The sequence below is a fragment of the Papio anubis genome, chromosome 3 (assembly GCF_008728515.1).
Source record: "Papio anubis isolate 15944 chromosome 3, Panubis1.0, whole genome shotgun sequence".
In the NCBI taxonomy this organism is placed as follows: Eukaryota; Metazoa; Chordata; class Mammalia; order Primates; family Cercopithecidae; genus Papio; species Papio anubis.
In genome coordinates, this window is record NC_044978.1 from 177,298,538 (window position 1) to 177,313,126 (window position 14,589).

At 46.1% G+C, this 14,589-nt stretch overlaps 1 long non-coding RNA gene across 2 annotated transcripts in view; it reads left to right on the plus strand.

Annotated features, from left to right (window-relative positions):
• The first annotated feature begins 4,243 nt into the window (after positions 1-4,243).
• The window catches only part of LOC103884202, a 32,953-nt gene continuing 22,607 nt past the window's right edge, over positions 4,244-14,589 (plus strand). The window contains exons 1-2 of one of the 2 annotated variants that reach the window (XR_002521915.2): positions 4,244-6,640; positions 9,924-10,188. This is a non-coding gene — a long non-coding RNA (uncharacterized LOC103884202). The remainder of the gene's footprint in view (positions 6,641-9,923; positions 10,189-14,589) is intronic. The other variant, XR_001902319.3, reaches the window with a different exon arrangement.

The window sequence follows — 14,589 nt, forward strand, 5'->3', positions numbered from 1 at the left end:
AGAGGTCAGGCCTCCTGGAAAGGGTAGGGTGTGCCGAGTCAATGCAGAAGGAAGGACAGACAGGCTGCCCAAGCCCTGCCCGGCTCATGCAGAGCCAAGCAGCCTAGAGAGGCTTAAAGGTACGGCCTCCGCAGCCCTCCAGAGCAGCTGGATCAGGAAGACCAGTGTGGGTGGGGTCTTTACGCAAGCAGACAGAATAGTTATCCCCAACACGTGACATGGGTCTAGCCCCCACTGTGTCTGCTCGCTCCAGCCAAGTGCTTGCAGAGTAATTTTTTTCCAGGTTTGGGTCCTTTTATGAATGAGGAACCAAGCTTGGCAAGGTTGAGTGGCCTGCCTACAGGCACTTAGCCAAGACACAAGTCCCATCTGATAGCTTCCACACCGTCTGGAAACCTGACTGGCTGGGTTCAAAAAGGGAGAGGCCAGGCGCAGTGACTCACACCTGTAATCCCGGCCCTTTGGGAGGCCGAGGCAGGCAGATCACCTGAGGTCAGGATTTTGAAACCAGCCTGGCCAACATGGTGAAACGCTATCTCTACTATAAATATAAGAATTAGGTGGGCATGGTGGCGTGCACCTGTAATCCCAGCTATTCAGGAAGCTGAGGCAGGAGAATCACTTGAGCCGGGGAGGCGGAGGTTGCAGTGAGCTGAGATGGCGCCACTGCACTCCAGCCTGGGTGACAGAGCAAGACTCTGTCAAAAAAAAAAAAAAAAAAAAAAAAAAAAGAGAGGGAGGGCTCCTCTCCAGACATCAGGCTAGTTTTGTGCATCCCAAAGGGAGGAAAGTCCGTTCTGATACTGTACTTCCTTTGCAAGACCTGGACTTAGTGTTCGGGTCCTTGGGGATTGCCAAAACCTCTTGAAAATGTAATCTGTAAGTATCTATTAACATTTAGAAGTACACATTCCCTTTGATCCAGCAATCCCACTTCTGGGACTCTCTCTTACAGAAATGAAAACCTAGAATGTAAGGACATAGGAATAGGATGTTTATTGCCACACTGTTAGTGGTGGCAAAAACCTGGAAGCAATCTGAAAGTCCATCGAAACTGGGAAGGTTGAATACGTTATGATACACGGCTTTTTGGAATATCAGTCTTTCCAAAATTAGATTTCTATATAATTATCTGGAGGGCTCTTCCTGACATGTTATTAAGTAAAACAAACACACAAATAACCAAATAACCCCCCGGAGTTGGCCAGTAATATGAATTATACAATGCCACTTAAAAAAAGACAAGCTTTAAAGTGTGTATTCTATTTTTATTTATGTATAGAAAAGAAGTGAAAGATATTTACAAACCCTCACAGTTGCTTGATTGAGGAGGGATGAAATAGTGTGGATAAGGCCGACATGCACACCACTGGTAGAGCGCTGAATGCTAAGACCCCATCACTGTTTCCTTCTACTACTTAACGACTGTAAGAGTTGGTAAATATCCTAACCCCACAGAACCTCAGCTTCAACATCGGTCCAATGGAGCGAATCATCTGCCTACCTCATAAAGCCTCCCAATATTCACGTTTTACTGGGAAGACTTATCATTGCATCATCCGTTCATCCATTCATTTGTTCCATCAGCCCTGGCAGAGCAGCCACCATGGCCTGGCCCTGGGAATGGGCAGGGTAGTTTATAGATGGTGAAGATTTAGCCTGTGCCCCCTAGAAATTTGCAGATGTGCCTCCACTGACTACAGAGGAGAGAGAGGGAGGGATGCTGTTGACTTTGAAATCAGAGAGGGCTTCCTGGAGGAGGTGATGTTTAAGCTGGAGCTTAAAGGAGGAGGGAGACTTCACCAGGTGGAGTGTGATAGACATATATATTCTGAGCCAAGGGAATAGTTGAGGGTGAGTATGGGGACTTGAGACATAAAAGTATTTTTTGAAATCTGGGAGTAGCTTGCTGTTGCTAGATTTTGGGTGACTGTGCATGACTGGAAATTATTAAGAATGGAGGCAGGAAGGACACTGGAGCCAGGTTGCACAGCACCTGACACTCAAAATATGACTAAGAGAGAGAACACACAGGTAGCTGTCAAGAGCCGGCCACATCTTAACTCAGTGATCTCACAACAGTTTTTTTTTTTTTTTTTTTTTTTTTTTTGGGGAGACAGAGTCTCACTCTGTCACCTAGGCTGGAGTGCAGTGGCACGATCTCAGCTCACTGCAACCTCCACCTCCTGGGCTCAAGCAATTCTCCTGCCTCAGCCTCCCAAGTAGCTAGGATTACAGGTGCGCACCATCACACCCAGCTAATTGTTGTATTTTTAGTAGAGACAGGGTTTCACCATGTTAGCCAGGCTGGTTTCTAACTCCTGACCTCAAGTGATCCACCTGCCTTGGCCTCCCAAAGTGCTGGAATTACAGGCGTGAGCCATCGTGTCCGGCTACATTTTGATGAATGAATATTTGTCCCATTGTACAGATGAGGAAATTCAGGCACAGAAATGTTAAGACACTTGCCAAAGGGCAATCGGCCAGCTAGTTGTAGAATGAGAATTCCAACCCAGGCAGGCGTGCTCCAGAGGATCTTTGGACATAATGTTCAACTGTCTATGTGCTGGTGAGGCTGCGCTATTCTCACGGATGGTCTTGACCAGAGATTTTGAGCCCCACGATGACAGCTGCTCTGTCTGTGTTTTTGGTGGCAAATCCAGCATCTACAGTGGAGCCAGATCCCCGGGAGAGACCTGCTGCATTCTTCAGACTTGGAAAAAATGAATGAACTTTGTGAGACAGGGAGAACTATGCCCATTTGATAGATGAGGAAACTAAGGCCTTGGATAACTAACCATCTGCCCAAAGTCTCCCAGGAGACTGCATGCCCAGGATTTCTGTACTTTCCCCATGCTGCTTCACAGGGCTCACAGCAACTCTGTAACATCAAAGGCGTTGCACCTTTCCAGATGGGGAAACTGGGGTCTGAGAAGTTAGGAGCCTGCCTGAGTTCTCATGGTTAAGTGGAAGGAGAGAATGGTCTCCTTTGGTGATGTTGGATCTGGCCTGATTCCTCAGGCACGTTGTTCTCGAGACACATCTGGATCTGGTTGGGGAAGGCCCCTCATGTGGAAGGCTTTCTTTCCGAGTGCCTTTTTATAGACTTGGAATGAAATTCTCCTGTGCCTTGCAGATCCCAGCTTGCTGCTTCAAAGGTCATTTCTTCTCCGAACGGAAGACAGAGGTTTTTTGTTTATTTTCACAACAGCAGTAGAGACGGGTGTACCTCTCTTAGACATCTCCATTGCTGTTTGAAAATGAGTCTTTACGTGGTTGGGGGCAGGAAATAACAGTTGCAATGAGAGAAACATCGTGATATGTGCTTTAGCTGTGATCTCATTTAATGCTCCTGACATCTCTGCTGGGTAGGTATTATATCCCCATACGACAGAAGAGGAGATTGAAGTCCAGAGACAGTATGGTTCTTGCCCAAGAACAGATGCCGAGACAGTGATGGAGGCAGGCAGGCTGTGATGTTGGAATATGTCTTGCACCTAGCACCCTCCTTAGCTGTTTCCTGTGCGGCTGCTCTCTGGGTCCAAGATGCTTTCCTCCTCTCTTCTGGTCCACTTCACATTCTAGTCCCTGAGCCTCAGATCTTGCCCTCTCCCCAAAGCCTTCCCCTCGCTGCCTCCACATGTCTAATTTCCCAAACTATACATCTCCTTAGCCATTCTCCTGCTTAAAACGCCAATGAGTCTCCGAAAGCCTTGGAAGGAAATTCAGCTCATCAGCTCCACTTCTTCTCTGTGCCACTGGAGCTTCTTAAAAATAAGCTTTCATAGGAGTCTCCTTTTAGAGAGAGGACTTTGTGACAGAACAGATCATGAGATAGAACAATAAAAATTGGCCAGGTGTGGTGGCTCATGCCTGTAATCCCAGCACTTTGGAAGGCCGAGGTGGGTGGATCACCTGAGGTCAGGAATTTGACACCAACCTGGCCAACATGGTGAAACGCTGTCTCTACTAAAAATACAAAAAATTAGCTAGGCGTGGTGGCAGGCACCTGTAATCCCAGTTACTCGGAGGCTGAGGCAGAAGAATCGCTTGAACCTGGGAGGTGGAGGTTGCGGTGAGCCAAGATCGTCCCATTACACTCCAGCCTGGGCAACAAGAGCAAAACTCCGTATCAAAAAAAAAAAAAAAAAAAAAAATACAATAATTAGTCAGGCATGGCGGCGTGGCGTACATGTGTAGTCCGAGATACTCGGGAGGCTGAGGCAGGGGAATCACTTGAACCCGGGAGACAGAGGTGGCAGTGAGCCGAGATCGCACTTCTGTACTCCAGGCTGGGTGACACAGTGAGATTCTGTCTAAAAAAAAATCCAAGAGAGCAAGATAAAACAATACTAATAACAAGCAGAATGGTATCACAGATTCATACCCCGCTCCTCAAACAGGTGAAGAAAATGAAGCTTCTACATTTCCTATAAATGGCTTAACCTATGCTGCTGGGTAGCTGTGGAAAGGGAGAGGGACGTACAATTTGATAGTCATGATAGCTCAGTCTCTCCCTCAATTCCTTGTCTCCTTAGTCTCTGTCAGCTACGTGCTCAGATGTGCAGAGTTCTCCTCCTCTCTAAGATGGCAGCCACAAGGATTAGGGGAAGACACGGAGCAGTATCTGGGCATGCAGGTTGTTGGGCTGTCCCTGGATCTTCTTAACTCTGCTCTGGCATGTCCGGTTTGGTATGACTTGGCTCCTGGGCCCCTGTGTGGAGTCCCGTGAGAGGCAGCAGAGTCCAACTGGCCTTTTGGGGTATCATCAGGACTCTCATTGCAAATAGTCTTGGCCATTTGTTCCTGCTCTCAAAGTCCCTGAATTCCATGGCTCTGTCCTTCTGACTTGGACCCTGTTGATCCCCTGGTCCCCTGCACGTGGGAACCTGCATCCTCATTGATCATGGAGAATGAGCAGCACCTCCTCAGGGCCAGCGTCTAGACGTTCTCTTTGCTGATGCCGTGCTATTGCTTTTGGCCATATATTGGATGTTGCACCAAATGCAATGTGCAGCTTCTCCTAGAGGCTTGGAGTCTCCTCTGGCTCTGTATGAGCAAGCAGCTCATAAGCCTAATGCTCTCTAGTTTTCTCAAAATTATTTACATACTTTTACCTCAAGGTCATGGACACGTCCTGTCCTACCTCCTTCTTCCTCCTCTTAGAGAGCCAGATGGGTTTCATCTTACTCCCCTTCCTGTCTAGCAAGAACTTCTAGGTCAAGCCCTCTTCTTCTTCTCCTATTCCCTGAGGCTCTAAAGCAGAGTGGCTTTCAGGCAACAATATTTGCAATATAGTAGAGAGGATAAAAAACACATCTCTACGATACATCCAAATTTTATTCATGTTATAGTAAATGAGATGAAGCCTTGAGCTTCTCAGTAGCCATGTAAGGCTTAAATATGAGGGAACAGGGGCTCATAGAAGTGAAATGACCTCTCAAAGATGCACAAACAATTAGGAAAGAGTCTTTATTCAACCCCGGAACCCTGACTTTCAGGTCAGGACCTGTCCCACTAGACAATGACAAAGCCATGGGGAGCGGCGTGGAAAGCGTGAGCTTTGGAGTCACGCTTGGGTGTGAATCCTGGTCACCCCGGTTCTGGTAGAGACCTCAAAAAAGTTACCTAGCTTCATTAAGCCTGTTTCTTCAGCCAAAAATTAATGGTGTTAATACTTATCTCTCAGGATTGGGGTCACAAATACATAGAACGACATAAAGTACATAGTACATCAATCAGTTAGGATGCCTTTGGCTATAGGTAAAAGAACAGCCTTCCTCAACTGGCTTAACCAACAATTAACCTATTATCTTACATAAAAGGGAGTCTAGAAGTAGGGATGTTCCAGATTTGGCTAATCCAGCAACTCAACCATGTCAACACAGACCGAGTTTTCTCCATCTTGCTTCTTCGCCATCCTCAGTGCTTTCATGGGCTCCCTTTATTGGAGCTTGCAAGATGGCAGCTGCAGCTCCAGACATCAGCCTCTCACATACCTATGTTCAGAAGCAGAGGAAGGACATTTCTCCCTTGCGCATTTCTACTGAAGACTAAATGTTTTCCACTTGGCCCCTATCAGTCTTCCCCTCAAGTTTTATTTACTAGAACAGGTAACATGTTCTGGGTATCTGTAGATGGGTCATTTAAAAATCATTCCAAAATTTAGTGACTTATAACCACAATGATGATTTATTTTGCTTACAAATTTGCAATTTGGGCAGGTGTCAGCAAGGACAACTTGATTTTGCTCCATTTCTAAGCTGGGGTGATTCCGCTGGGAGCTGGAGGAGGGTCTGATTTCAATGGCTCATTTGCATCCCTGGCAAGCTGGTGCTGGCTCTTGGCTGGGAGCTCAGTTAGGGCGGTGGGCCAAGGGCTTGGTTCCTCTCCGTGTGTCCCTCTCCACAGGCTGCCTGGGCTTCCTCACAGTATGGTAGCTGTGTTCCAAGAAGTATCCCAAGAGAACCAGGTGGAGGCTGTGCTCCCTTTTATGATGTAACTTCAGAAGTCACATTGAATTCTTACTTCCACACTGTCTGGAAACCTGACTGACTGGGTTCAGAAAGGCTTGTGTCTATGGATACAAGCCTACTCAAATTCAAAGGGAGACGACCTAGACTCATCCTGTCAATGGGAGGTATGTCAAAGTCACATAGTTGAAGAGCATGTAGGATGGATATCTACTGGTATGATCATTTTTGGAGAACACAGTCTGCCACATATGCTTCCCTCTTAACAAATTATAACAAGGAGGATGAGCTCACCATGTGTAACTCAGACCTATCTGCCTATCTGGATTTACCAGAGTAATGGTGGTTAGGGCCTTGGAAGAAATGGAAAATGGCTGTTAGGCAATCCAAAGTATTTGCCTGTAAAGCTGCTCAGCAAATGATAATGTTATTATCATTGGTCATCTAGCTCTAAAACCAGGCGAATATGTATTGAGAATCCTGTGTGCAGCTAGTTAGAGCAGAAATGTCCTCCAGAAAGAGTGTCTTTCTTTTTTTGAGATGGAGTCTCACTTTGTTGCCCAAATTGGAGTGCAGTGGCACGATCTCAGCTCACTGAAACCTCCGCCTCCAGGATTCAAGTGATTCTTATGCCTCAGCCTCCCGATTAGCTGGGACTACAGGCGTGTGCCACCACACCCAGATAATTTTTGTATTTTTAGTAGAGACAGGGCTTCACCATGTTGGCCAGACAGGGTTCGAACTCCTGACCTCAAGTGATCCACCCGCCTCAGCCTCCCAAAAGTGCTAGGATTACAGGCGTGAGGCGCTGTGCCTGGCCCCAAAAAGTTTCTTCAGAGCAGCTGTACATGCTAAGTTTACTCTTCTCCTGCAGTTCCCTGCCCCATTATGAGCTATCTTCATGGCTTGACTTTCTCTCATGCCTGAGGGCTAATGTTTTATTGGTATGGGACATTCTAGCTTGACAAGTTAGTGACCAGTAGAGGCTGTTCTGAGGCAGCTGCTGCCATTGTTCTTTCATGGCTGTCTATTTTTCTTGTAGCTGTTTTCTGGTGTTAGAAAATTGGATTAAGCTTCAATCGCATTTCCTCCTAAACATAAAAGTCCAAAATTAGTAGCACATTTCTAACAGATCTCACTTAAAGCCACATCAAATTAAATACGGCCTTTTAAGATGGGCCCTCCTGTATGTGTGTGTATATATGTGTATATATGTGTGTGTGTGTGTATGTGCATATATGTATGGTGCCGCACGGATTGGAAAAGTTTAGAAAGTGAGGTAAGTTTGTAAATACTGGAAAGCTCAAAATTATTTTGACCTTGTGATATTTGAACCATATTCTTGTAAATTGTATTCAACTTGGAATTGCCATCTTATGGATTTGCAGCCCTAAACCCCTGCATATTGCTTTGGAATTTCATTACAAGCTCTTTTGATGATGTTCTGTTTCTATAAACCTTGATGTTATCTGAGCTTGCATAGGATCAAAAGGTATTGAGGGCAGAAGCCCCCTTTGAGAGCTCCTATTTAGCCCCCAGAACCCACTCAACTTAGACGTGGACAAACTGAGGCTCAAGATGGTGAAATTAATTTATCTAAGTCACACAGGGTGGTGGTGTTTTGGCTGGTTGTTGAATTCAAGGCTTCTGATAGCAGAATGGGGGGGGACTGGAGTGCAAGCATGCTTTGAAGGTACATAGGAAGGTCTGAATTCCACACCGACCTACCTTCCTTACTAGCTGTGTGACCTTGGCTGGGTTGCTAATCTCTTTGCACCTCAGTTTCCTTTGCCCCTGCAAAGTGGAGACAAATGTCCTTATCTCAGGGTGGTTGCAAGAGTTAAATGAGATACATGTGAGGCACAGAAGCCAAAGCCAGGCTCCTAGAAGGTGCCTGTCTTAGTCCATGTGGGCTGCTATAACAAAAATACTGTAGAGTGGATGGCTTATAAACAACAGAAATTTATTTCACACAGTTCTGGAGGCTGGGAAATCCAAGATCAGGGTGCTGGAAGATTTGGTGTCTGGTGAGGGCTCACTTCTTGGTTTATAGATGGCACCTTCTCACTGTGTTCTCACATGGCAGAAGGGGCAAGGGAGCTCTCTGGAGTGTCTTTTTTATAAGAGCATTGATCCTCCTCATGAAGACACCACCCTCATGAGCTAATAATCCCCCAAAGGCCCCACTTCCTTATACTATCACCTTGGGGGTTAGGATTTCAGCATATGAATTTTAGGGAGATACAAACATTCAGGCCATAGCAGTGTCTAATTCCTGTTCTTTCCATTCTCCTAATGACTCCTTATCCAGTGTGTATTCCAATAAAATAGGCTTGGGGGTGAGGAGAAGAGGTAGGGGTGGACCCAGCAGTAGTAGGGTGTGGGAATGTTTTGTTTTGTTTTTCTGAGATGGAGTCTCGCTCTGTTGCCCAGGCTGGAGTGCAGTGACACAGTCTCGGCTCACTGCAACCTCCACCTTCTGGGTTCAAGTGATTCTCCTGCCTCAGCCTCCTGAGTAACTGGGATTACAGGCACCTGCTACCACGCCTGGCTAATTTTTTGTATTTTTAGTAGAGACGGGGTTTCACCATGTTGACCAGGCTGGTCTCGAACTCCTGACCTCAGGTGATCCGCCCGCCTCGGCCTCCCAAAGTGCTGGGATTACAGGTGTGACCCACCATGCCCACCCTGGGGGTTGGAATGTTGAATGGGAGAAGGTGATGATTTATTTAGTTGGCCAAAGACCAGATTCTTAGTTTCAAGTGCTCAAGAAAAAGTAAGAGGTTCTGGAAGGTGGGTGTCACAACGATGATTGCACATTCAGGTATCAAAGCCCTGGCAGGCGGGGAGAATAAGAGGGTACCCCTCTGTGCCTTGGCCCATGGGAAATCTTTGACTCTATTCATTTGTCAAGATCAACTCAAACATCACATTCCTAAGAAGTCCTTTTATCCTTTCTCCTTTGTGCATCTTGGGCATTGTGCACTGAATTAGGGACTATGGTTGACTCCCTGCAACAGAAATACTACTGGAGGACCTTAACTAAATTTTTGTTTCTTCATATAACAAGAAGTCTAGAAATGGGAAGACCTGGCTGCCATAGCAACTCAGTGGTGCTCCCAGAGGCTCAGGCTCCCTCTGTCTTTCTGTTCCACCGTCGGTAGTACACGGCACCCATCAACATGGTTGCTTCCTCGTTACAAGATGCATGTTTCACCCCAAGTTTTCCATTTGAGTTCTAGGAAAAGGAAGAAGAAAGTAATAGTAAAAACAATATAAAAGCTTTTCTAAAAATCCCTAGCAAGCTCTACTTACATGTAATCTTAGATTTAAGATAACCACCACCCTCACTGAGAGGGAAGGCCTATGTCCTCTCCCTTTGAATGCGGGTAGGGTCTTTGACTGCCTACCAATAGAATATAGCAGAAGTGATGCTATGCTGTTTTCTAGGTCCAGGCTTTGAGAAAATGGCAGCTTCCAATTCTTCTTAGAATCCTTGCTCTTGAAACCTAGTCACCATACTGTCAGGCAGTCCAAGTTATCCAGTGGAGAAGCCCATGTGGAGAGGTACTGAAACCCCCAGACTACAGTTTCTACCCTACAGCCAGCCACAGGAGTGAACCACCTTGGAAATGGATCTTCTAGATGAGCTGCCCCAGTTGATGCCATTGTAGGGCTAAGTGAGCCATCCCAGCTGAGCCTTGCCCATATTCAGGTTTGTAAAGTAAATTACAAACTGCTTTAGGTGATTTGCTGTTTAAAATGAATAGGTTTTGGATTGCTTTGTTGCATTGTAACAGATAATCAGGACTTATGCCATTGTCCATAAGTGTGTCATATGGTGACCTCTAACTGCAGAAAGATGCTGGGGAACATAGAATTTTAGCAAACGCGTTGACATCCAAAACGAAAAATCAGAGCTCTCTTAGTAAAGAAAAAGAAACAGATAGAAAGTAGGCAGCCAGCATTGCTCAACTGGTACCTGTAATTTTTTATCCTCTTCATTATTGACGTGTCTTTCATCCTCTTTGCTGCTGTCTCCATTAAAAAAAAAAAAAAAGTTGTTTACCCCATAAAAAATTTAGCATGCACTCCATGTATTTGTTTGTCTAGGAATTATATATTTATACCTACAAATATATTACAAATATTAAAAACCTTACACAAAAATGGAAACTTCAAAGCTAGGCATGGTGATATGTGTCTGTAGTTTAAATAATCAAGAAGCTGAGGGAGGAGGATTGCTTGAACCCAGGAATTTGAGGCTGCAGTGCATTGTGACTGAGTCTGATAATAGCCACTGCACTCCAGCCTGGGCAACATGAGACACTGATATGGTTTGGCTGTGTTCCCACCCAAATCTCGCCTTGAATTATAATAATCCCCACAAGTCAAGGGTGGGGCCAGGTGGAGATAATTGAATCATGGGGGCAGTTTCCCTTGTGCTGTTCTCATGGTAGTGAATAAGTCTCATGAGATCTGATGGTTTCATAAAGGGAAGCTCCCCTGCACATGGCCTCCTGCTTGCCACCATGCCTTTGCCCTTCCTTTGCCTTCTGCCATGATTGTGAGGCCTCCCCAGCTATGTGGAACTGAGTCCATTAAACCTCTTTTTCTAAATAAATTACCCAGTCTCGGGGGTGTCTTTATTAGCAGTGTAAAAATGGATGAATACAGACACCATCTCTAAACAATTTGATTAGTTAATTTAAAAATAACTGTTGAATTCAAGGCTTCTGATAGCAGAATGGGGGACTGGAGTGCAAGCATGCTTTGAAGGTACACAGGCAGGTCTGAATTCCACACCGACCTACCTTCCTTACTAGCTGTGTGACCTTGGCTGGGTTGCTAATCTCTTTGCACCTCAGTTCCCTCTGCCCCTGCAAAGTGGGGACTTTGGTGACTCACGCCTGTAATCCCAGCATGTTGGGATGCCAAGGCAAGTAGATCGCTTGAGCCCAGGAGCTCGAGACCAGCCTGGCAACATGGTGAAACCCCACCTCTACAAAAAATACCAAAAAATGAGCTGGGCTTGGTAGTGCGTGCCTGTAGTCCCAGCTACTTAGGAGGCTGAGGTGGGAGGATCACCTGAGCCCTGGACATCGAGGCTGCAGAGAGCTGAAATTGTGCCACTGCATGCCAGCCTGGGTGACAGAGTGAGACCCTATCTCAAAAACACAAACGATAATAATAATGATAATGATAAATAAAAACTTCAAAAAGAATTGTAAAAGATATTTTAAAAGATTTAAAATATTCTTTCATTGTATTTGTTCACAGTACTAAGACAAAAATTATTAATAATGTTTTGGGTATTTTCACATAATCTTGAATATCTCCAGACACAATATGTAATACTTTATGGAGGGATCATTGCTAATGTTAGTGGTGTTGCTAATATTGTTAATGTTAGAGGTGAATTATATTGAACTCTTTTCTCAATGAGCCCTCTCTCACTCAGTTTCTCTCTCTCTCTCTCTCTTTCTGTCTCTCTCTCTCTCGTTGACTCCCATTGCCTCTGATTAGATTCTCAGGGGTTTTACCTAAAGGATGACAATGAACTCATATCTGGAGGACAAATGACAAATCTGCTGTTTTCTTGTTCTCTCAGGCTTCCATGTTTATAATTGTCTTCAATCCATGGCTTCTTTGCAGGAATTCTGTTCATCTGTGGCTCCACAATGAGAGTTCGTGTGACTAACTAGACAATATAAAGTTGCAATTCCTCTTCACAGAGCACAGACAGCCACAGAGCACCGAGCAGGACGCAGGGCACCATCACCTGCTGGGTTCCCCAGCCTGTGTGAGGAACTCTCACTCTTCCCATCTGTATTAGTTTGTTTTCATGCTGCTAAGAAGGACATACCCGAGACTGGGTAATTTACAAAGGAAAGAGGTTTAATGGACTCACAGCTCCATGCAGCTGGGGAGGCCTCACAATCACGGCAGAAGGTGAAAGGCATGCGTTACATGGAGACAGACCAGAGAGAGAATGAGAACCAAGCAAAAGGGGAAACCCCTTATAAAACCATCAGATCTCGTGAGACTTATTCACTACCATGAGAACACTATGGGGGAAACTGCCCCCAAGATTCAATTATCTGCCACCAGGTCCCTCCCACAACATGTGGGAACGATGGGAGCTACAATTTAAGATGAGATTTGGGTGGGGACACAGCCAAACCACATCACCATCAGATGCTCTCAAATGCCCACCAGACATAGTGTGCTCCTGGGCACCAGGGTTGACCTTCATAATAAATACAGCATGACTCAATTTCCTAACTCCTGCTACTTACCTGATACAAATGAATATAAGCAGAGACTTAAGGGCTTCCCTACACCCAGCGCATCATCTTGCCTGTCCCTGGCATGCATTTTCCCCCACTTTGGAGACCACTGGCCTCTTAGATTATGAGCTACTTGTGGGCAAAATGCACGTCACAATCATCTCGGTCCCTCCTGGGACTGTTCTGGCACCCAGAAGGGGCTCACTCAGTGTTTGCCGGACACACGAATGAAAGAATAGATGACCAGGATCAGTCCATGAGCAGTCCTAGGGCAGGACCCAAGCTCTAGGGTGGGGCTCAGGGGTGACATTCTGGAACTGGGAGGGCGAGCTGAGAGTGGGGACCTGGGAGCTCGCTAGAGCCAAGGGCACAGAGGACCTACTGAATCTCTTCCCACTTAGCTGCTTCATCTGTAACTGGGAATCATCATGGTAATACGCACCACACCTCTTGTCCAGAGAGTCCAGGAAACAACTTACAGGAGAGTGAATGAGGAGCTTTCTGGGCCCTGACCCTGTATGTGCTCAATAAACATTTGCTCCTTCCCCTGGGAAAATGAAATAAAATAGAGTAGCAAGGCCAGTGCCTGGAGGCAGCTACAGTGTGTCTTAGTGTCCTTGGCTGCTGTAACAGATGACCACAGATGTACTGGAGGTCAGAAGTCTCATGTGGTTCTCAATAGGCTAAAGTCAAACTGTCAGCAGGACTGGTTCCTTCTGGCTCTTGCCTGTTCCAGCTTCTAGAGGCCGCCTGCATTCCTTGCCTTCTGGCTCCTTCATCTTCAAAGCCAGCAATTGTATCATTCCAACCACTGTTTCTATTTTTATGTCTCCTTTTTCTGACTTTAACCCTCTGTCTTCCTGTGATAAGTATCCTTGTAACCACTTTGGGCTCATCCAGATAATCCAGGATAATCTTCCCATCGCAAGATTCTTAATTGAATCACATCCGTAAAGTCCCTTTTGCCAATCAAAAGTTCCAGGGATAAGGACGTGGACATCTTTGGGGTGGTGGTGGTGGTATGCTATTGTTCAGCCGATCACAGCGAACAACCAACCCAATTTGCCTGGGATGGCCAGACTGATTGATTTAATTTATAGATCATCTATAAATTTTCACTCTGTCACCCAGGCTGGAGTGCAGTGGCGTGATCATCGCCCACTGCAGCCTCGCCCTCCTGAGCTCAAGCCATCCTCCTACTTTAGCCTCCTGAGTAGTTGGGCCTACAGGTGCGAGCCACCGCACCCAGCTATTTTTTTTTTTTTTTTTTGAGATGGAGTCCTGCTGTATTGCCCAGGCTGGAGTGCAGTGGCGCAATCTCAGCTCACTGCAACCTCCACCTCCTGGGTTCAAGCGATTCTCCTGCCTCAGCCTCCAGAGTAGCTGGGATTACAGGCATGTGTCACCACACCTGGCTAATTTTTGTATTTTTAGTAGAGATGCGGTTTCACCAGGCTGTTCTGGAACTCCTGACCTCAGGTAATCCACCCACCTCGGCCTCCCAAAGTGCTGGGATTATAGGCATGAGTCCCCGTGCCTGGCCCACCCAGCTAATGTTTAAACTTTTTGTAGAGATGGGATCTCACTGTGTTGCCCAGGCTGGTGGGCTCAAGCAACCCTCCCATCTCAGCCTCCCAAAGTGTTAGGATTACAAGCATGAGCCACTATGCACAGCCTGGGGCTGCCATTTGAACACTGAAAGTCCTATGTGCTGGAAAACCCCTCAGTCCCATGCATACTGGACCCATGGGTCTTGCTAGCAGGCAGCATAACATTAGTGGCTAACAGAATGGGCTGTGAAATTAGAGACCTGGGTTAGAACCTCC